We start from the raw sequence: 23,174 nt of genomic DNA, 5'->3' as shown, positions 1-23,174 counted from the left end.
ATTCTCTCTCTCTCTAAAAATAAATGAATAGGGGCCCCTGGGTGGCTCAGTCAGTTAAATGTCTGCCTTGGGCTTGGGCCATGATCTCAGGCCCCGCTCAGTGGAGAGTGTCGGGCTCCCTGCTCAGTGGAGAGTCTGCTTCCTCCCTCTCCTTCTGCTCCTCCCCCTTGCTCATGTGTGGTCTCTCTCTCAACTAAATAAATAATATTTATATTATTAAAAAATAAAATGATAATTAAAAAATAAAAATAAACAAATAAAATCTTTTTTAAAAAATGCAAAGATCACTCCATCTTCTCCTGATCACCTCCATATACCAGAACACTCCCTTAATGTGGGAAGAGAGATGGTGGAGGGCAAAACATTAACTAATTGATAAGCCTTTCACTTAATACATTTGCGTTAAATGAACTTTTTGTTTTCACAGCATCACAGGCCTGGAAAAAAGAGACATTAAGAAATCATAACCCATACTCCAATATTCTGGTAGATTGATATTTGAAATCTCCCAAGGGGGACCAGATGTCTTTATTGTTGGTGGTGATGGTGATGATATTTTTATATTTTCTTGTTTTACATTATTAAGTATATCAATATAATGAGAGAAGTGTAGACTATAACAAAATAAATAGCTGTATATCCATGGTGGATAACCATCTACCTTTAACATTATTAACAATTTACTATATTTTATTCAGTTTCTTTATTTTGTAAAAAATAAATAAATAAATAAATAAATAAAGCCTTTAGATACATGTAATTCTGTGTGATCATGGCCCTTATGTTTTCTTATCTGGGTGCTGTGGACAGTACTGCCAACTATCTGCTCCCCTGACCCCATAAAATACCCACACAGGGACACAAGGCCAAGCAAGGTTATGTCATATACTGGGATGGTGTGTGCCCGAGTGCAACCTACAGCAATCCTGTCCATCATGGTGTTAACCAGCTAGTTTGCTCGAAGTCTTCATTCTATTGCTGAGGAGCAAGCTAGGTACCCCTGGGAACTCTGAGAGCTCTGAATTCTTACTGGGTTGAAGAAGATTCCATATAGAAATTCTTCAAGGTTCTCTTCATTGACTCGTTCCATTTAGCTATCATAAGAAATCCTGGAGTGCCTGGTTGGCTCAGTTGGTGAGCATACATTTTTTTTTAAAGATTTTATTTATTCATTCATGAAAGACAGAGAGAGAGAGAGAGAGAGAGAGAGGCAGAGACACAGGCAGTGAGAGAAGCAGGCCCCATGCAGGGAGCCCTATATGAGACTCGATCCTGGGACTCCAGGATCACACCCTGGGCTGAAGGCAGGTGCTCAACCGCTGAGCTGCCCAGGCGTCCTGAGCATACAACTTTTGATCTCAGGGTTGTAAGTTCAAACCCCATATTGGGCATATAGATTACTTAAAATTGAAGAAGAAGAAGAAGAAGAAGAAGGAGAAGGAGAAGGAGAAGGAGAAGGAGAAGAAGAAGAAGAAGAAAAGAAAGAAGGAAAGAAAGAAAGAAAGAAAGAAAGAAAGAAAGAAAGAAAGAAAGAAAGAAAGAAAGAAAGAAAGAAAGACGGAGAAGAAGAAGGGGAAGAAGAAGGAGGAGAAGAAGAAGAAGGAGAAATCCTGACTCCCAGTGGGTCATGAAATCAGTCCTCAAGCACAGGGGGATTTCAGGGCTCACATCTGTAGGCCACAAGAGCCATGGCCTTGGAAAGGGCCTCAGGTGCCACCATACTCTCAGTGGTTCCCTCTGCAGCTTGGAGAAGGCACAACAATATTCTCCAGCTTTACTGTTACTGCTAATATAAGGGATATTTATAAAATTTTTATCTAATAAACAATTTAGAATAGTCAAAAAATGGACTACCTATATGCTCATAAAGAAATGATGGGGATTTTTTTTAATATTTTACATTTTTGAAAAGACTATTTATTTGACAGAGAGAGTGTAAGAGACCACAAGCAAGGGGAGTGGCAGAGGGAGAAGGAGAAGCAGGCTCCCCACTGAGCCAGGAGTTTGATGCAGGGCTCCATCCCAGGGCCCCAAGATCATGACCTAAGCCAAAGGCAGATGTTTAACCAACTGAGCCACCCAGGCACCCCTATATTTTACATTTTAAATAAAATTATGTCATGCTTTGTATTCTATTCCGCACTTGCCTTTTACTCAACATTATGCTTTTGAGATGTACCTGAAATGATACATGTAACTCTGCATCATACATCCCAGCAACTATTATAGCTCTTATCTTAAAAAAATATTCCATTGACTTTGCCCTGTACTTACTGCCCTACTTTTGTTCTCTTCATTTTTTGCAACAAAATTCCCTGAAAGTGCTGTCTATACTCATCTCTTAAGTTTTCTGTCAAACTCTCTCAACCCACTCCAGTCAGAACCCCTGGACTCCACTAGCAAGAGACTTCATTATAACAGATGTCCTTCATCTCTAGAGTTGCAGCATTGCTTCATGAATGGATAAGGAGAGGCCTCATGTCTCAGTTCCCAGCGGTGCTTTCTGTGGTTCCCCCACAGCTTCGGAGTGCCTTTCTCTGCTCCTCTGTTCTGAACTTTAGGACCCTGAGCCAAGCAGACCAGCCCAACTCAAGAGGTGATGGCAATTCAGTTGTTTCTGCTATGTGATGGTCTTAAGAACACTGCACATGTAAAGATGCCAGACCTAGAAGTCCTTTCTGACAGCTTCTAAAGAGATGCATAAAGATTAGGTTAGTTTTTTCTTCCTTTTGAGCACTGTCATGGTGAGAGAGGAATAAAGAGCCTTCCTCCAGACCCCTACACTTGGATTGCCCTTGGATGCCACTCAGCTAACTAGCAGGAGGCCCTAGCAGCTAGTAGGATAGAGGAGCCACCGTGTGAACCAAGAATAGCTTTTCAGTCCACATCTTCCACTCCTGAAAACATTTTTTGTTAGAGTTTGCATTGAGGGTCTAGGAATGAATGCCTAGATCTCCTTTAGAGGACTTGGTGCTCATAAAGGAGCAAGGGTATACTATTCTCAGAGCATCTCACCTATGAAAGGACACCATTATTGGCCATGCAGATACGACCACAGGCTTCTCTTCTCTCCCTGTTCATGGAGAAAGATGGATTCATACACTAAGCAGTCTGACTATATTGATAAATCACGTAGAAGCACAAGTCAGACTCATGGTGGTGACTAGGCATTTCATTGGTGTTCTTTCCTTTTTTTTTTTTTTTCTGTCCTATTCAAATTATTTTGCATGTCAGTTTATACTGAACTATGGGTGGATATGCATGAGTTCCAAAAGTCCCGGTGTCCTGCTCAGGAAATATGAAAAAACAAAACAGACACTGTGACTCTCCTCTCCAGACCCCAGCACTGAGAAACAAATCACCCGTGCAGAGAGACCCACAAAGAGATGCTGCTTACCTTGTTAATATATTTTACAGACTAATTTTTATTTTGCATTAGCTTTCCATACAACTGCATTCTGAAAAGATTTTCACAATGAGCTGGTTGCAGAGAGAAGGAAATAAGAAAAGGCACAAGCAAAGAAGAAAATTTTACCAAAGATTTTGGAAAGAAAGGCCTCCTAGGACAAATAAAACATTTCTAAAAATGAGTACTTATAATGAAATAGACAAATAACTTGAGACAAGTATTTACTTTACTTCCTTCTCCTTTTCTTACGTTTCTGGCCTTAAGTTATTTCTCCTTTGGATAAGACAGCCAGGGTTTGAATCTCAGCTCTCTCACTATCTGTGACTGAGCAATTTATTTTACCTCCATATCCCAAGTCTCATCTGTAAAATAAAAGATAATTACAGGACTCACCTCTCTGGTGACTATGGGTGTTAAATGTGGATGGAGTACCTAGCTCATTGCCTGGCCCACAGAATGTAGTCAATGCATTTATAAACTTCTTGATATTCATTTCCTCTCATTTCATCCCCCTGGGGCCCTCAATCCACTCCATCTGCCCTCAGCCTTCCTCTTCTTCACTGCCTTCATTCCCACTTCTAGGCCAGGTTGACAAGTCAGTGGGGTAGGTTCATGAGCTGCTCCAATCTATCTTTGCATCTCCAAATACTTTTCTCCTTCCATAAACTCATCCTGTGTGCTGGCCACACTGAAACTTCCCAGGCCTAGGTGATAACGGTCCTTCAATGTTTCTTTGTGCTTACTCCCTTCATTCTGTTTTCCTGGAATGCCCGTCTCTCTTGTCCTACTCAAGACAGGCTATCTTTCACTCCACAGCTCTTTGAGCCCACCCTGATACTGTACTTGTTTCACTGTATTGCCAAGTTTTACTTATGGAATAGCCATATTGTGAGCTATGTATCTAGAACTAGATAGATAGATATAGAGAGATGATAGATAATAGATAGATACATAGATATAAATCAATATATCTCCATCTAATAGGTACTCAAGATGTGCTTTGTGGAATGTATGAGTGAGCAGATGGTTTCTTCTGAGCTGTTCCAGTCTTACTAGGCCACTTGGAAGATCTTCCAGAGACACCAGACCAATGCTGCCTTCTTTCGCCACCTACAAAACACAAGTGTATAAGACCCTTAGGTCACTCGGGCAAATTTTCCAGATTGAAAACACCAAGCCTGGGTGCATTTGACTCTCATGTGGACATGAGTCTTCTGAAGGTGAAATGGAAATGAGGGGTAATATTCCTCCAGTGGCCCAATTTCCCTGTGAGATCCTCTCATGATTTAAAGAACACCCTGGAAAGAATGGTGTGGCACTTGCCTCACCCATCCTGGGCTATGATAAGAGAAAAGTCTCAATAATCAGTGTGGCTCCATTGTTGTGTTTTTTTCCTTTATTAAGTTTTTAATTACAATTTAAGCATAGCTAACATACAGTGTTATATTCATTCCAGGTGTACAATATAGTGATTCAGTAATTCTCTGCCTCATTACTCAGTGCTCATCATGATAAGTGTACTGTTAGTTCCTGTCATCTATTTCACCCATCCCTCAGCCTCCATTGTTTTTTGGAGGGGAGCACCTTAGTGCAGAGATTCCCTGGGAGATCCTGAAAATTCCTCCTCATCTCACTATTGCAGTAGGGAATCCAGAAATGATTCACAGCTGAAGCCACTGTCCCACATTAATGCATCATGTGGCCATTAAAACTAGAAACCAGACGGCCATCTGGACACAATCTATCCATAATTTTGTGCAGTTGCAAATACACCATGAGTAAGAGGAGTTCAGTAAACCCTGTTATAATGCTGCTGGGAGCCATGAAGAACAATCCCTGGTCTAGCCAAAGACACAGTCCCTACAGAGTCTAGAGCCCCCAGGGACAGGATTCCACCTGCTAGAAAAGTAAATCCAAGGGAGAGAGAGGCACTTTCCAATAGGTTTTTTGCTTTTTTTTTTTTTTTTTTTTTTTTTTTTAGTTGTTTGCTTTGCTTCATTTTGTTTTACTATATAGTTCAGTCCTACTGGTAGCACAGTGGGACTCCTACATGATGTGGCACAATTTCTCTGAGTTTTAATGAAAGATATGTAAAAAACTATGGTCCTCTTGGCAGGCTCAGAAATAATGAATTAGCATGTGGAAAAAACAGGAAAAGTAAGTGACCCTTCCAAGGTCACCTGGTTAGTGACCAAGTATGGACCAGAGTCCAGGTGTCTTGACTACTCACCACCAGGTCTCCTTCCTGTGGACAAGATCCCTTCTAGGTCAGAGCTGGAAACCAAGGAGATGACATCATGTGGTATGGGACCGGTGGTAGGGGACAGGTGGTAGACAGCCAGTTCCAGCCCTCACTCCTAATAGCCCGAGTTCAAAGTTGAGCTCTACTTCTTAGCAGTTGTGAGAAATTGGGTCCGTTTACTTAATTTCCCTGTGCCTCTATTTCCCTATCTGGAAAATGGGATTGATAATAATATGGGTCACTCAGAACTAAATGACACATGGAAGCTTTGAGAATAGGGCCTGGCGTATATTTTAGCCATTGTTACTCTAGTAATCTACAAACCTTTTCTGAGTGGTGAAGAACATGCGCCTCATCTGTTCCTTTTACCATGGCTATGAATTTGCTCTGGCACGAGCATTCCCCATATGGAGTCCCCTGTTAACTTACCCAGACCCTTGGGCCACCTCTGCTAGGGAACTTTTCATTGGCTGCTTATTTACTACTTTTTTTTCAAGGTTCCCTTTCACTGCTGGACCACTGCAGCTCTTAGAAAGACTCACTTGCATTGGGATAAAATCTGATCTGCCTCTATATAACTCCTCCCCACTGGTCTTAACACGACAGCTTTACTTCTCATACTAAGATAAATGTTTCCCTTGGGAGACTTGGCAATGTGTTGGGGATTTGTAAACTCATAAAATAAGTATGGCATGTTTTCCTGATGAACCAAACTGAAATGAAGGTTTATGGCGGGGGGGTGGGGGTGGAATTCAAGCTTTGTGTTGAATATCCCTTCTTTTGAAAAGATTTTCTCATTTAAAATACTAATTTAAAATTTCTAATTTAAAACAAACAGCATATTTTCATGTATAATATAAAGTTCAAATAATTTGTTTTTCAGATTTGACACAAAATTTTGCTTCTGGAAACTCTGCCCCAGACCTCCCAGGAGTATCCATTCACTTGCCTTTGACTTTGGGGATTTCTAGATGGAAAAGCCTGAGAAATGCTACTCTATTGAACAGAGCTACAAAGAACAAATATAATTCCTTCCCACAGGACCGCCAGTCAAGTTTCCATAAGATCTTACAGTTGGAAAGAGACTCAGAAATGGTCTAAATCGATCTCCTTTCTGCAGCAGCCCTAACAGATGGTCACCCAGCCTCTGCTGGATCAGGCTCAGAGCAAAGAGACCACGTGGTAATCCTTCCACTTCATTGCTGGCCAGCTCTAATGGTTAGAATATGCTTTGCGTAAGCTGAGCAACACGCGCATCAGACCTGAATTGGACTCCATGTTGGTCACTTTACCTCACTAGACCTCAGTTTCCTTAGCTGTAAAATCAAATGAATGCTGTTAGCTACATCACAGGAATACTTAGAAGAGAAAATGCATGTAAATCACTTAGCATTCTGGCCTGAGCATTGAAGGATTCAGTAAGTGTTCCCCATCATCATTACCATTTCCCGCATAGCTTCCATGAGCCAAAGATACAGAGCCTGTTTATATTGCCTCTGCTCCAAAATCAAGTTTTAGGTATTGGATGACAGTTCATAGACTCTTCACCCAATGTGCTTAAAAGTATTATTTCCTAAGTTAAATATACTCCCCACCTACCTCCATTGAACAACACTCTGACCTTTCAGTTAACATATTTTTTTTTTTTTTTTCAGAAAATCTTTTGAAAGTCTATTAGAAGATTCTTACGGTTCAGTCGAAGGAATGTTAGAGAATGGAAAAGTGCCATGGAGAAAAGAGAAAGGGGCAGAGTCAGGAATTGGGAAAGGCTAGGCCACGGAGGGGTGCAATTTAAAATAGAGTCGTCGCATAGCTCAAAAGCTCCAAGGACAGTGTTTTCTCATAAAGTTCAATTGGCAAATGTGGCTTGGACTGGAGTTGAAGGAGGTGTCCTGCTCCTTCTGAGAGTTGCAGACAGACACATCTGTAGAGCAGCCCTGGCCTGATTTACGCACCCAGCAGTAGGCTGAAAAGCAGGAAAAGATGGAGCAGGGGTCTGTCTGGCTCAGGCAGCATGAGTCTCCTCACTGTCTTGCTCACCACATGTGAGCAACACACAACACCAGCCCCCTGAGTCTCAACAGAGAGGGCCAGGGGAGCAGGAGCCCCCATCTCTACATCACACTTGGCCCCTAAAAATCAGCCCAATGGATGTGTCAGGCTCTTAGTCATCCCATTAACTCCTCCTCCACTTGTAGGGAGGAGCAACCATGGGGCTATGGACTAAATTGTGTCCCCCTAAAATTTACCTATTGAAGCCCCAGCTCCCAGTGTGACTGTATTTGGAACTAGGACTTTTATGGAGGGGAAGTTAAATGAGAGGATAGTGGTGGAGCCCTACTCTGATGAAAATAGTGTCCTTCTAAGAAGAGGAAGAGACACCAGAGCTCTCTCTCTCTCTCCACCCCATATATTGCAGAGGAAAGGCCACAGCAAAACACAGTCATCTGCAAGTACAAGTGTTGTCACTGGGAACTGAAGCCCCTGGGACCTTGTCAAGGACTTCCAGCCTCCAGAACCGAGAGAAAATAAATTTCTATTGTCGAAGCCACCCCAGCTGTGGTATATTTTGTTAGGGCAGCCCAAGCTGACAGGTTCACAAGCTGGAGCAGGTCCCCAGAGGGTGACTTTGTTAGTGGGGCTTCTTCCTTCATGGGTTAGGCAAAGCACAGGGAGAAAAGAGCTCCCAACCCGGTAGATTCTTAAAATCATTCAAAACTATAATGATAAAATCAGAGAATATAGAATAAAGCAAAATTTAAATAGAAAGTTATTTATTGGGACTCTAGCTACAGGTCCAATATATTAATTTATTCTCAGGAGAGGAGAGAATGAAATAAAGATTCGATCAGGTAAAAGAGTAAAGCAAGCAAACAATCAGAGGGCAAGGAAGAAACTCAAAGATGTTTGAAGCAGTTAAGCAAGCTTGAAACCCAATTCAGATGGAGCAAGTCCTAATGAAAAGCAGGAACGTTTGTAAAGTATTTACTGAACACCTGATGTCTTCGGGGCACTGAGTTAAGTGTGGAAGATGCAACTGAAGGGTAGGATGTCAATCCTGCGTCTAGAAACGTGACTTTTAAAATGCAAATCCTTCCTCCCTTCCTTCCTCCATGCCTTATGAAACATTTATGGAGCCAGCCTTTTGCTAGAGAACACAAAAGGCATATAAAGACAAGTTAAAGTTTGTGCTTTTTAAGTGCTCACAGTCGAGAGGGGGAGAGAGAGAGAGAGAGAGGTGTTAACAAGGAAATCCACCTGTGAAGGACCATTAGTTTTCCAGAGACAAAAACACCTTAAAGGATGATTACAAGTTCCACAGACAAGGCCAGAGGAGAAGAACATTCTGAGCAGCAGAGACCACCAAGCCCCAGCCCAAAGGCCTGTGCACAGTGTCCTCCGAGGAGCCACATCCAGCCCCAAGAGCTTTACATGGGAACAGCTGACCCTTCAGTGGAACATCTCTCTGACTTCAAAATACTTCTAGACATGCCTCTGCCTTGAGTTACAAAGCTGAGAACCCAGCCAGAAATATCTATTTTGCTGAAAACAGCCAAGTCCCATCCCTCTGCCAAGGCTTCCAAAGCTTCTGCCTCCCGCGATCCCCATCCCTTCCCACGTCCCTGATGACAGCAGGAGCAGACAGGAGCCAGAGGGGAAACAGCTTGGCTTCTCCACCCTGCTTCTGAATGCCCTTCCTAATCCCAGATGTTCCAGGTCTTTAAACCTCCCACTCCTGCTATGTTCATCCCTAACATCCATCCACTCATTCACAGTGACTTTCTTTAAGTGGTCGGTGCTTTACATATATTTTTCAACTGATATTCAAAACAAATCCAAGAGGTAAGAATTACTGTTCTATTTACAAATGGGAAAACCAAAGCTCCCAGAGGTTGTATATGTTGGCTCAGGTTGTAAAAGTAGTGAAGAGAGAAATTTAAAACCAAGTCCATCGGACTCCATAACTGTGGTTTTCAGAGCATGGTCCTTGGACCAGCAGCACCTCCTGGGAACTCTGTTCGAGACCCATTGAATCCGAAACTGTGGTGGGAGACAGTCTTTGAGATGTTAGTCCACTGTCCTCCCCATGTTGGCCTCACTGAAATAAATTCCTTTCTCGCTTTACCACCAGTCATCTCTCTGCCTCTGGATTTTGGCAGCAGTGAGTGGCTGAGTCCAGTCTGCTTGGGACCCCTGGAGCCAGGAGCCCTTGCACCTCTGCACCCCAGCTCTGATCTCCAGCTCTCATTAATTAATAAAATATTTAGAAGACATAACAGGCAACTTAGATCTCATAAACTCAAGGGGTCTACGAGTCACTGAACCCACTCATTTGTCTTAATGACCTGTTTTTATGGTCTCAGATGGAATCAGTTACAGGTCATTGTAATAATCAGCCAGCGAACAAATTAACTGAACTTTATGACATGGCTATTCTCAAGGTACTTACGACTGCATAAAAATTTAAATAATATCAGAGGATTTCAAAACTTGAATCAATTTGGGGCACCTGGGTAGCTCAGTTGGTTAAGTGCCAGACTCTTGGTTTCTGCTCAGGTCATGATCTCAGAGTCGTATAATTGAAGCCTGAGTCCAGCTCCATGCTCAGCTGGGAGTCTGCTTGTCCCTCGCTTCCTGCTCCTCCTCCAACTTGCACTCTCTCTCTTTCAAACAAATAAATGAATAAATAAATAAAATCTTTTATAAAGTTTACTAAATGTTAAAATTTTTTAAAAACTTGAATGAATTTAGTGACTTCCCCCCAAAAGGTACAAAAAGAGGCAGAGAGACCTGGAAAGTCAGGTTTTTAAAAGGATTTATTTATTTATTTATTTATTTATTTATTTAAAGAGAGAGAGAGTGAGTGGAGAGATAGGGAGAGAGAATCTGAAACCAACTCCAAGCTGAGCACAAAATCCCACACGGGGCTTGATCCCACAACCCTGAGATAATGACCTGAGCTGAAACCAAGAGTCAGATGCTCAACTGACTAAGCCACTCAGTTTTTAAATTTTTTTTTTAAGATTTTATTTATTCATGAGAGAGAGAGAGAGAGAGAGAGAGGCAGAGACACAGGCAGAGGGAGAAGGGAGCCTGACGTGGGACTCAATCCCGAATCTCCAGGATCACATCCTGGGCTAAAGGCGGCGTTAAACCACTGAACTACCAGGGCTGCCCAGTTTTTTAAGTTATAAATTTAACATGAAGCCTTTAACAGCCCCAAATAATATTGTACTGTATACATAGCAAGAGCAGAAACAGAGGCACAGATATGAGAGGACATATTAAAAACCAAACAAAACAAAAAACAGAAGCTGTGAAGTTCAGGCCCTGTTGTCTGCCCCAGCAAGGCCTTGAGGTGATTCTAATGGACGTTAAAGACTGAGAACAATGCTTGGCTTGAACCCTTAACCTCTGCATTATTTTACATCTCCACATTCCTACTATACATAGGCAAAAAAAAAAAAAAAAAAAAAAAAAAAATTCACCATGGCGGACTCTTCCTGAAAAATAGGTTGTTTTTACTCCCAAGGAATTAAAGGTAACTCTTCTCTAGACTCTAAACTTGACCCTCGTCTCAGCTGGCTACCCCAGATTCCTTATCACACCAATAAGTCAATTGTTTGGTGTAGAAATCTACTGTTTCAGCCTATAAGGAATTCCAGGACTAGCTACCCATGAAGAGGGAAATCATAGCATTGTTACTGAATCCAGCTTCATATTAAGTTCTCTTTGTCAGGGCTCCTGAGTGGCTCAGTTGATTGGGTGTCTGCCTTCTGCTCAGATTGTGATCCTAGGGTCCTGGGATTGAGCCCCACATCAGGCTCCCTTCTCCGTGGGGAGCCTGCTTCTCCCTCTCCCTGTGCCTCTCTGCTCCACTCATGCACATGTGTACTCTCTCCCTCCCTTTCTCTCTCAAACAAATAAAATCTTAAAAAAAAAAAAGTTATCTTTGTCAACATAGCCCTCCCCTCTTCCAGACTAACTGTTCATTCCAGGTGCTACCCTGGGAACACCACACTGACTACTTCCACCAGGTGACATTTGTTGGTTGAGGGCTCTGTCTGTATTAGGTCTCCACTAGGCACTTGAGATGTATCATCTCAATTAATTCTTACAGCAACGTAGGAGGTAGGTTATCAGCCCCATTTCCAAAACAAGGAAACCAAGCCACAGAAGATAAGTAACTTAACCAAGGTCGCCAGCTCCTACATGACGGGGCTGACCTCAAACTCAGTTCTTATCCACCAGGCTTTCCCATGCTTTACTGCCCAGGACTGCCTTTTTTGAACAAGTTTCCTTTCTCTGTATACTTCAGGCCCAAGCTCTATATTTTGGGTTGAGAGTCCTCTTGGCAGCACCATGGATCCAGACTCCTGGTCTATTGGCCTCTGTCCTGGCATCACTACCCTCAGGGGTCGTGCTTCACCTGGAACTGCTTTCTGCCCACCAGCCTTTTTTGCCCTGGTCCTTTCTCCTTCCTTCAGACCAGCTTAGTCTCCTTTATGTGCTGTTTAACATGGAAAAAATTCTAGCATCTGCCAATTCCCAGTTTCTAAGACAGGTTTTTTTATCTTGCCATCTCTGCTTTGACCAGACACTTGGTACGACTTCAAACACTGTCGCCCATTATCTGGCTGCCTAACAAGAACTCTTGGCCCATTTTGAAGCCAGATTTCTTGAAGCCACTCTCACGTTTAGCACCTTAATATAGATTTTTGTCTACAGTAGAGTAGGGAGCTCTGAAAAGTATAGGCAAAAAATTAGCTAGGAGGCTATGTCTTTGCTTATGATTTCTAGGCTGGTAGTGGAACCAGTGCTGAATCCGGTTATTTAAGCTGAAAATGCAAAAAAAAAAAAAAATGGAGCTGGCAGTGGGAGGAGCAGATGCAGCTCCTCTCAGGCTTGGGTAACCAGAGTTCATCATGAGGCCCCTCTAACAAATGTTGGGGAGAGGCCTCCCAGAGGGTCCTTTCCTCCCAGAACCATTGGGGGATAGGCTACCCTAACATTCCAGGCAAACAGGAAACTCTGCCCACACACAGAAGGAAAGAGGAAGCTCCCAGATTCCTGTTCCAAGTAGCCTCCTGAGAAGGACTTTATCTTTTGGGAAATTTTTGTTAAAGGAAATTTGAACTGAAGTTGCAAGTTTCCTTTGTTAAGAAAAGCAAATAACATGAAAAGGGAGAGAAGCGATGGGACAAGAAATCGGTCATCACAGATGCAGATCTAATCTCCGGAATGAAATACACTGGAAAGAACATAGAATCTGCACAGACAGAGGGGAGTAGGGAGGGGCAGGCATGGAGGCGGCATAAGCAAAGGCTCCAGACAAGATGAACCTGACCTTCTCGAGAGGCCATGAGGGGTCCTGCTCAACTAGAGAGAGCAGTACAATGTCAGGCTTGCAGAGTCTAAACTGACCCGAAGTGCCATAGTTCCAAGATGTACTCTTTACTAAACCCATGGGCCAGACAGAGTTCTGTGCTCCACGCATCTAGGAAATGAGATCATTGAAGCCCATTAATAACAACAGCCAATGTTTTAAAGCATATACTAGAATCTTCTCAAGCTTTTTGGGTGGATTAGCTCATTTAAACCTCACAACAACCCTGTAAAATAGATATCAATATTATTGCTCTAAGCAATAATGTTATTTGTGTTTTTTTAAATTTTATTTATTTATTCATAAGAGACACAGACAGAGAGAGAGAGGCAGAGACACAAGCAGAGGGAGAAGCAGGCTATATGCAGGGAGCCTGATGTGGGACTTGATCCCTGGATTCCAGGATCATGCCCTGGGCCGAAGGCAGGCGCCAAACCGCTGAGCCACCCAGGGATCCCAATAAAGTTATTTGTACAGTATAATAATATTTGTTTTTTAAAATATATTTGTATTATATACTAATTGTATTAGCTGCTTGTAGTCAGGGAAGTTGGCATGGCCATCTTCCTTCCTCTCTCTCCCACTGGACCCTTCCACACTCACCAGCTGCTGCCTCTGATTCCTTCATAGGACACAGAAAGTTTGCCTATCTTTCTCAAGGTCACATGGTTCATAAGGCTCATGGACAGGATTTGAACTCGGGCCACCTGTTTCCAGGCTCCCTACTCTCGACCACCACACTGAACTGCAAAGCAGCCTACAAAACTAATAAAATGCATCTTCTTCTCTCTGTTCTTCAAGAATTTAGCAGCTCTGGAATGGAACAAGCTGTAGCAGAAAGAACCCTGGTGAGAATTGTAACTCTACAACTGAAGAATGAGACCTTAGGATTAAATATGAAGTGGGAAAATATATGCCTCTGGCCCACAGTGGACGCTCAGGAAATCATACTAGCTTATACTCATTGACGCTTCTCGGGTGCCAAGCATGTGCTGGACCCCATATCCACAATCTTCTGAGCTAAAGTCAATGGGAGCAGATCCCTTGCCAGTCCCGCTACAACTCAGGGAGTGAGGAATGATTGGTTATGCACAGCACTGTGGGAAGCTTCTCGAAACCTCACACTAGATTTATGTAATCATTGTTTGAGCCCGATATAGATGAGGTGCCCACGTCCTCTTTTAGTTATATTTTAATGAATGAAGTAGATTCAGTAGGTCTCGATGGTAGGAAAGATTTCGTCTTTCTCCTGCTGTCCCTTTAAATCCATTCTGTAGGGAACACCTGGGTGGCTCAGCGGTTGAGTGTCTGCCCTTAGCTCAGGTTGTGATCCCCGGGTCCTGGGATAGAGTCCCGCATTGGGATCCCTGCATGGAGCCTGCTTCTCCCTCTGCCTGTGTCTCTGCCTCTCTGTGTCTCTCATGAATAAATATAATCTTTACCAAAAAAAATAAATAAATCCCTTTTGTAAGCAGTTCTTTCTCTGGCACTGGTTGAGATTTCAGACCGGTCTGGTAGCTTTTCTGATCGTTCCTAGGCACCTGGATCATCTTCAGTCACAAAAACAGCCTCATTTAGTATTTTAAATATCCAGGCCATGGTAATCATCCAAATTCGGAACTTTTATCTAGATTGGAGAGTCTCTGGTCTTCTGGCAAGGCTGTACTTCAGACACCAACTATTTGCCTGGAGGCAGGGAGGGTTGCATGGCCATCTTCCTCCTGGTCTCCCCCACCCGACCCTCCCACCCTGGCCAGCTGCTGCTCCTGATCCCTTCCAGGTCAGATTCAAGGGGGGCTAGAGGGATAGGGCATCTGCCTTATATGACTGGGGCTACTGTGACCTCATGTTGGTATCTGCAGGGCCTGGTAGTTAGGCAAAGCTGACACTTGTGGGAGGCAGTTGCAAAGGTTATAGGAATCTCCAACACAGTCACCTGAACACGAGGGTGACCATATGCCCTGGTTGCCGGGCTAGTTTCAGTTTAAGCCTATTGCTCTAGCAAATACCTTAATAGCATTGCCTTTCTTGGGATGCCTGGTTCAGTGGTTGAGTGTCTCCCTTGCTTCAGGTTGTGATCCCGGGGTCCTGGGATCCAGTCCTCCATCGGGCTCCTAGCAGGGAGCCTGCTTCTCCCTCTGCCTGTGTCTCTGCTTCTCTCTCTGTGCCTCTCATGAATGAATAAATAAATGAATCTTTCTAAAAAATAAATAAATAAAGGTTGCAGGTGGGTGAGAATTAATCCTGGCAGATCTGGGCTTTACTATTTCTTTGTATGTCTGGAATAGTGATCCAACTGCATATTCTTTTATAATGTGGAATTATTTAGCACCTATTGTAATATTCTCAGACTTTAGGGACTCTGCCCATCTCCTAAGCAACAAGAAGAATTGAATTTCACATGTAGTTATGCATGATGTAATAAAGAAGGGGGAACAAAAGACACTCAGGCCTACTAAATCTTACAAAAAGGTTATTCTTGTAACAGGCTGTGACCCAAAGCCACATCAGCTTCCAGAAATGCTATGTTGACAAAGCAGGGAAGGAGCTGGGCAAGAGCAGATTTAGCCAAGATGTCCCCTCCATGAAGAAGAGGGAACAGATTCTATCAGGCTGCCTCATCAGCTTCTTTGCTTTCCTTCTCAAAGATACCAATGCATGCAGAATGTGAAAATCTGAATCATGCCCATGGCATTCCATGCTCTGGACCAAAAGGTTTGTGCAAACTTCATCTCAGCTTTGAACATGTGAACAGAAAATCCCCCCAAGAATTACCTGTCTCACTGAGGACACCTGGCCACATTGCTAACTGAGGTGTGCACACAAGTGTCAGCCTGGCTGGTTTTAGTTTTCAGTCCTCTATTCCAATCCAAAGTGTAGAAGGGTAGAGGGAAGACTCTTGCTCTCTTTGTCTCCAGGGATTCACCGTGGAGTCCTTGAAAGCTGAAGGGTAGCAATCCAACAGTGTGGTCTTATGGAGGAATCACTGTGCTTGTCTCCTTTTTTTTTTTTTTTTTTTTTTTCTTTCAGGTAACCTGAGAAGACTTCTGGGTATGCCCAGGCCACTGGCTGGATCAGTAGCTTAGCCAGGAACAATCTACAAGACCTGACTTTTAGCCCATGCCCCTTTCACTACACAACTCCAGCTCTGTAGAGTGTCCACAGAAACAAAGGAAAGCTTTTTTGAGTAATCCCACCTTTTCCCACAAACCATGTTTTTATAGGAGGTTTTTGTTTTTTCCCCAGCAGCAAGGTAAAGCAAGCAATTGAACTAACTTGTTCTCAGATCAATGAATCCATTGTGTGCTGCAAGGAGCAAAAGGGTTTTTTGTTGTTGTTGCTTTTTTTTCTCTTTCAGTGTTGGTTTGGAGCAGGAATTAAACTTGGCCATGGATTATGAGGAAAAGGAACTGGATAGACAAAGCTTTTCTTTCTTTGGTTGGGGTTTAGATTTCCGTAAAAATCTATAGGTTTGTAACTAAAGTTGTTAGTAAATATGTATTCACTTGCCCACATGTCCTCTTTGGCTCCTCCTCCCTTCCTTCCCACCCCTTTCTCCTCACAGTAACACCAGCTAAACTCCAGAACATAAGAACAGCCTTTCTTAAGGCACTGGAGTCTTACGTGCCTGATGTCACTTGCTTATCTTGCCAATAGAAACAGATGCAAGGTTACTGAGGTACTATCAAATGCTGGCAAAGAAAGGGAGATTCAAAAGTTCATGCTTAGCATAGACAAAGCTTCAGATCAAAATTCTAGAATGTCCTAACCTACTTATGAACTGAGGAGGGGAATGGTGTTATTTATTTCACTGTTTCTCCTCTGCTCACAGATGATTTGGTTGGATTGCTTTCTCAGTCATGAGCTCGTTTAAGAGCAACTGAAGCCAAGAAAATTCAATGCGAAAGAATAGTCCTTTCACCAAGTGGTACTGAGACAACTGGATATCCACATGCAAAAGAATGAAGTTGGACTTCTCTGTTAGTCAACTCAGGCCACCATAACAAAATACCATAGGGTGGGTGGCTTCCACAACAGCAACTCATTTTCTGTTTTAGAAGCTGGAAGTCCAAGATTGGATTCTGTGAGACCTCTCATCCTGGCTTACAGATGGCTGCCTTCTCACATGGTGGAGGAAAAGATCCCTCTCCCCCTCTTCTTACAAGCCACAGTCTTATCAGATTGGGTCCCCACCCTTGTAACTTCATTTAATCTTAATTACCTCCTAAAGTCCCTATCTTCAAATGCGGTTACATCAGAGGTCCTGGCTTTGACATATGAATTTTAATCTACAATTTAAGTCTATAGCCACCCTTTCCTCACACCATACACAAAAATTTACTCAAAATGGTTGAGAGACCTAAATATAAGAGCAAAACTCTAAAACTTTTAGGAGAAAATATGAGTAGATTTTCACAGCCTTGGGTTAAACAAAGCCTTCTTGGAAATGACACCAATAGTACAAGTGACAAAAGGGGAACATAGATAAATTGGACTCCATCAAAATTAAAAGCTTTTGTGCAATGGGCACCATCAAGGAAGTAAAATAACAATCCACAAGGGGTGCCTGGGTGGCTCAGTTGGTTAAGCATCTGCCTTTGGCTCAGGTCATGAACTCAGGGTCCTGGGATCAAGCCCCACATCAGACTCTCAGGTCAGTGGAAGTCTGCTTCTCCCTCTCCCTCTGACCCTCCTCCCTGCTTGTGTTCATTCTCTCTGTCTCAAATAAACAGATAAAATCTTTAAAAACAAAAAACAAAAGAAACCCCACAGCATATAATATTTACAAATAATATACCCAATAAGGGACTTGTATCTAGAATATATAAAGAACTCTTACAACTCAATAATAAAGACTAGTAATCCAATGAAGACATAGGTAAAGGATCTGAATAGCTACTTCTCCAAAGAAGATCTAAAAATGGCCAATAAGTACATGAAAAGATGTTCATTATTATTAGCCATCAGAAAAATGCAAATCAAAACCATGAGAGACCATTTCATATCCACTAGGGTGGTTGTAATAAAAAAGAGGGATAATAACAAGTACCGCAACAGTGTGGAGAAAGCAAAAATGTCATACATTGCTGCAGGAATGTAAAATGGAGCAGCTACTTTGGAAAACAGTACAGCAATTCCTCAAAAAGTCAAACATAGAGTTATTACCTATGCCAGCAATTTCATTCTCTTATGAAATACCCAAGAGAGATGAAAGCATATGTTCACAATAAAAACTAGGATGCAATGTTCACAGTGGCATTACTCGTAATAACCAAAAACTGAAAATAATCTAAATGTCCATCAACTGATGAAGAGGTAAATAAACTGTGGTAAATCCACATAATCGAATACCATTTGGCAGTAAAAAGGAATAAAGTATTGTTACATGCTATACCATGGATGAGCCTCAAGATCATTATGCTGACTCAAAGAAGCCAGTCACAAAAATTACATATTGTATGATTTCACTTACGTAAAATGTCCAGAGTAGACAAATCTATAGAGATGGAAAGTAGATTAGTGGACTACCCAGGGTGAGTGGGTTGAGTGCACTGGAGAAAATGGGAGTGATTATTAAGAGGTACAAGGTTGGGGTGCCTGAGTGGCCCAGTCAGTTAAGTGTCTAATTCTTGGTTTCGGCTCAGGTCATGATCTCAGGGTCCTGGGATGGAGTCCCATATGAGGCTCTACTTGAGATTCTCTCCTCCCTCTCCCTTTGTCCCTCCCACTCATGCTGCCTCTCTCTTTCTCTCTCTTTCTCTCTCTCTCAATAAAATCTTTAAAAAAAAAAAAAGAGGTACAGAGTTTTTTTTGTGTGTGGGATGATGAAAATGTTCTAAAGTTGATTGTCATGAAAATAATAAAAACCAGGCAGCTGTGGTGGGCTCAGCAGTTTAACGTTGCTTCAGCCCAGGGCCTGATCCTGGAGACCCAGGATTGAGTCCCATGTCAGGCTCCCTGCGTGGAGCCTGCTTCTCCCTCTGCCTGTGTCTCTGCCTCTCTCTCTCTGTGTCTCTCATGAATAAATAAAATCTTAAAAAAAAAAACTTAAAAAAAATAATAAAAACCATTCAAGTGTACATTTTAAGTAGGTGACTTGCCTGGTCTGTAAACTATATCTCAACAAAATCATACACACACTCACACACATACACACACACACACAACTTGAAAAATAACATTACCTGAGATTTGAAACAAAAACAAAATTAAGAGAAAAATTTAGGGTTAAACCCAACATATGTGCTTTAATTCATTCTGGAGAAAGCACTGAAATGTCTGAAAGCTAGGAAAATTGAATTAGGGAAAAATAGAAAAATATACTCAGGAAAACCAAACTGGAGGTCAGATCAAGTTAAGCCGAACACAATAAGGCACTGATCTTGTTTATAGGGGTAAGAGCACTGGGGTGTGACTTCTTCCATGTTCTGAATGTTTCTTGTTAGGAAGGAAGGAGAAGCCACACAGACCAGTCATACCTCCCTTCCCTGGAAGTGATCTCATCTCTAATAAGTGAGTATAAAGAACAACAACACAATTTTTCCTGATTATAAAAGTAATATATTTAAGATGATATAAAAGTACAAAGAAGGGGGGAAAATCAATCTTGCACTAATATTTGGTAGAGTTCTCTCCCATGCGTGTTGTTTCAGAGTTAAGTTCATACAATACACACAATTTTGTATCATTTTTTTAAACTGACAATCAACATTTTCCATTATTAGTCAAAACCCTTATAAATACCATTTTCAATCAGAAGAATAAACCATCATTTATTTAACTAAATTCCTGATACAGGGAATTTATCTTTTCGATCTTTTGCTATTGATAAAAACAAAACGTTGCAAAGAAAATTTTGAACATAGGTCTTTGTTTATATTCCAGATTGTTTTCTTGAAATTTAGTAATCTTATGGTCAAAAGATATGAAAGTGTTTAAGGATCTTTATAGTGCTTTCCAAAAATGTAATATAAACTTATTTGTGAATAACAATGCAGTGACTGTGTCCACCTCACCACACAATATCAGTGCTTTCCAAAGTACCTCCCTTTCTCCTTCTGGGAAAGAATTCTCATCACGTTATTTATGACAGTAAAAATGGGAGGAAAAGTAAACTGCCAAATATACTGGAAAAGTTAAGTAGATCTTACTGTTTTTCAGTAATGAGAATGGAGGGTTATCAAAGAATACAAAGTGGGAGGGACGCCTGGTAGCTCAGCGGTTGAGCATCTGCCTTCCACTCAGGGCGTGATCCTGGGGTCCTGGGATCGAGTCTCCCATCCAGCTCCCTGCAAGGAGCCTGCTTCTCCCTCTGCCTGTGTCTCTGCCTCTCTCTTTCTCTCTGTGTCTTTCATGAATAAATAAATAAAATAATAATAATAAAAAAAGAATACGAAGTGGGAAAGAGAAGTGATTTCTACAAAACTCTTAAATGAAATGACCCGTATGCCACACAACAGACTGTGAGGTCGGATGATACAAAAGCATATCAGCATTGATGATGTCTGTGCTGGGAGATCACAGGTGATTTTGGTGTTTCGTTTGCTCCTTTCCATATTTTCCAAACTGCTGACACTGGCAATTTGTGACTCTTAAAGCTTTTTTAAATTCATTGATTTAAAGAGTGAACCCCATAAGTAAATTAACTCTCAGTGGATATTCTTGTAGAAAATAGGAAAGGTGGAGATCTATGGAAACCAAGAGAAGCCAGTGTAAGGAGGTCTGCTGTTCCAGCTCCCAGCTCCAGCCCTACTGTTTCTGGGTACACTTTGTGTGGGGGCTGTGACTGGCACTCACTTCCTCATTGTTACAGGAAAGCTGTCAGATGACCTCCATGTGCTAATGTCCCTAAGTCTGTGTTCCTCGAGAGTGCCACCCCGGGACTGTGTTGCCACCATCTAACGAGCATTAACAATTGATGGCACATAAGGCAAGCATCCAAGGGAGTTCTACAGTTCCTGCCAAGCACAGAAGGAGAGGGTGAATCTGGATAATGCTTGCACTTGGGAATCGAAACGCAATCCTGGCTTCAAGGAAAGCCCCCCAGATTGCAAAGTTCTTGGACAGAAAGCAAACTACATCCAATATCCCTGCCCCCATGTCTGTGATTTTCCACTACCATTCTCTACCGTGACCTCTGATTTGTCCAGCAGCCTACTGGACTTCACGCTAAGAGCAAAGCTAAAATGGGAGGAAAGAGGTCCTGTGAAGAACAGTAGGGTTGACAGAAAATTCAGAGTCAGTGGTATAGTCTGGGCTTCCGGGCTGGTAAACTGTTCCTAATGACTCACTCACTGGTCAGGCGATAACAGCAAACTGAATTACTGTGGACTTAGAGCTAGAATGTTAGCAATGTAACCCTCAATTTGAAGAGCTCAGATGATGCTGGAATGCATTTGTAACCAAGTAAGGAAAGCTACATTTGCCCTGGATGAAAAATTAGTGGCAGTTGGTTAGGAAGGATGGGAAGTCACGTTGACTGTATTATTTTCCTTCCCAGGTTCTCATCATAACATCTCTGGATGGTTCTTGCATACCTATTATGCAGAAGCAGCCAGAATTCCCCTTTCAGCCAGTAGGGACTCAGGAGAGTCTGTTTAGCAGTTAGACCAGTATAGCAGTCAGCTCTTACCTCAATAAGGCTACATAATAAACCACCCCCAAAACTCAGTGGCTCAGAACAACAAGGATTTAGTCTCGTACTCACAAATCTGCAAGACTGACTGTGATTCAGCTGATCTAGGCTAGGTGAGGCGAGGCTGGGGAGCTCCACTTCAGGCTGCATTTCAGCTATCCTTGGCTCCAGACTGTGGATACAGCTATAGGCATGTAGGTTTATTTTGGGGCCCCAGCTGACTGGGCACCAGCTACCTGGAGGAAGTCCTTCTAGTGGTAGATTATTGATATATAAACAGAGCAGCCTGAATGCACAGGCTTTTTTCAAGCTTCTGGCAAGTCCCATCCGTTAATAATCTCTTCAGCCAAACCCAAAGTTTACGGGCAGGAATCAACCATGAAGCCCACAGCAAGGGTGCTGATGATTAATCAATCATCTCTGAATGCTGTGGAGGAGTGAGAACAATAATTCAATTTTCCACTGTGATGATTTAACCTCCATGTATCAACCCATTCTTCTTTCTCTGGCTACTTCTGGTTTTCTCCTCTGGCTTCCCAGACAATGTTTGTGCCCTACAGGTCAGTATTATCCACCCAAATGGAACAGGAACAACTTTTCTTTTGGAAGGCCCATTCTTCCGTGTGTCAAGACATCTCCATTACTTGGAAAGGGATATGATTACACAAAATAATGGAGTATGCAGGACTTAGAGCCAAAAAAGGAGTAAGGGGAGGAAGTTGATTCAGTGATTTGGACTAGAAATAATACTCCAATTACTTTCAACCAAAACATCCCAAGAAAGAATGTTCACCTGAATCCCTTTTTCTTATTTTTACTATTTCATCACAGAGGTAATAAATGCTCATTATGGAAAAAATTTAATCTGGTGAGCAGAAAACACAACCACCCATATTTCCATCAGTCATAGTAGGCCACACTGTTCAAATATTTTAGACTAGGCAACTTCAGAGCACCAGAAATCAAGGTGACAATACCTAAACAATGCAGTGAAAACATTAAGGCCCTGGATCCTGGCCACATGGACACTGGAAGTTCTTCTTCTTGTCCCTTTACTACAGATGCCTAGGTGAGTCCTCTCTTCCAGGCTTTTCTCAATGCTTACAGTATAGAAGCAGACACCATATATACTATGCACATATACTATACATTTACATACACACCTTTTTTTTTTGCAAAAATAAGATCACCTCTTACACATAGTTTTAACCTTCTTATTTGACATATCAGTGTAGTCTATCAACAAAGTGTATCAACAGAATATCTATGTAATCATTTTCTATGTTGCCTGGTATTTCATTTATGAATTACCATAAATTATCAGTGCTTCTTTGATGGAAGTTTAGGTTATTTCCAATTTTTCAAAATTACTTTCTACATGCATAAAAACCCACATCACCTCATATACAAACTAAAGCATTTCTTTTCATTTTCAGATCTAAGAAATCTAAGAAGTGCCTTTATTGACAATAAATAGAACCACCCTTGTGGTGTTACAATG

The 23,174-nt window shown here is 42.0% G+C and overlaps 1 long non-coding RNA gene across 10 annotated transcripts in view; it reads right to left on the bottom strand.

Annotated features, from left to right (window-relative positions):
* Positions 1-23,174, bottom strand: part of LOC140617484 (uncharacterized) — a 66,881-nt gene that overhangs the window by 3,562 nt on the left and 40,145 nt on the right. For 8 of the 10 annotated variants that reach the window (XR_012017709.1, XR_012017708.1, XR_012017716.1 and 5 more), the window contains one exon: positions 3,016-4,519. This is a non-coding gene — a long non-coding RNA (uncharacterized lncRNA). The remainder of the gene's footprint in view (positions 1-3,015; positions 4,520-23,174) is intronic. The other 2 variants (XR_012017710.1, XR_012017711.1) reach the window with 2 other exon arrangements.

This window comes from Canis lupus, chromosome 25 (genome assembly GCF_048164855.1).
Source record: "Canis lupus baileyi chromosome 25, mCanLup2.hap1, whole genome shotgun sequence".
Taxonomy (NCBI): domain Eukaryota; kingdom Metazoa; phylum Chordata; class Mammalia; order Carnivora; family Canidae; genus Canis; species Canis lupus.
Note: the sequence above shows the minus strand (reverse complement) of the source record. Positions and strands in the feature narration are given on the sequence as shown.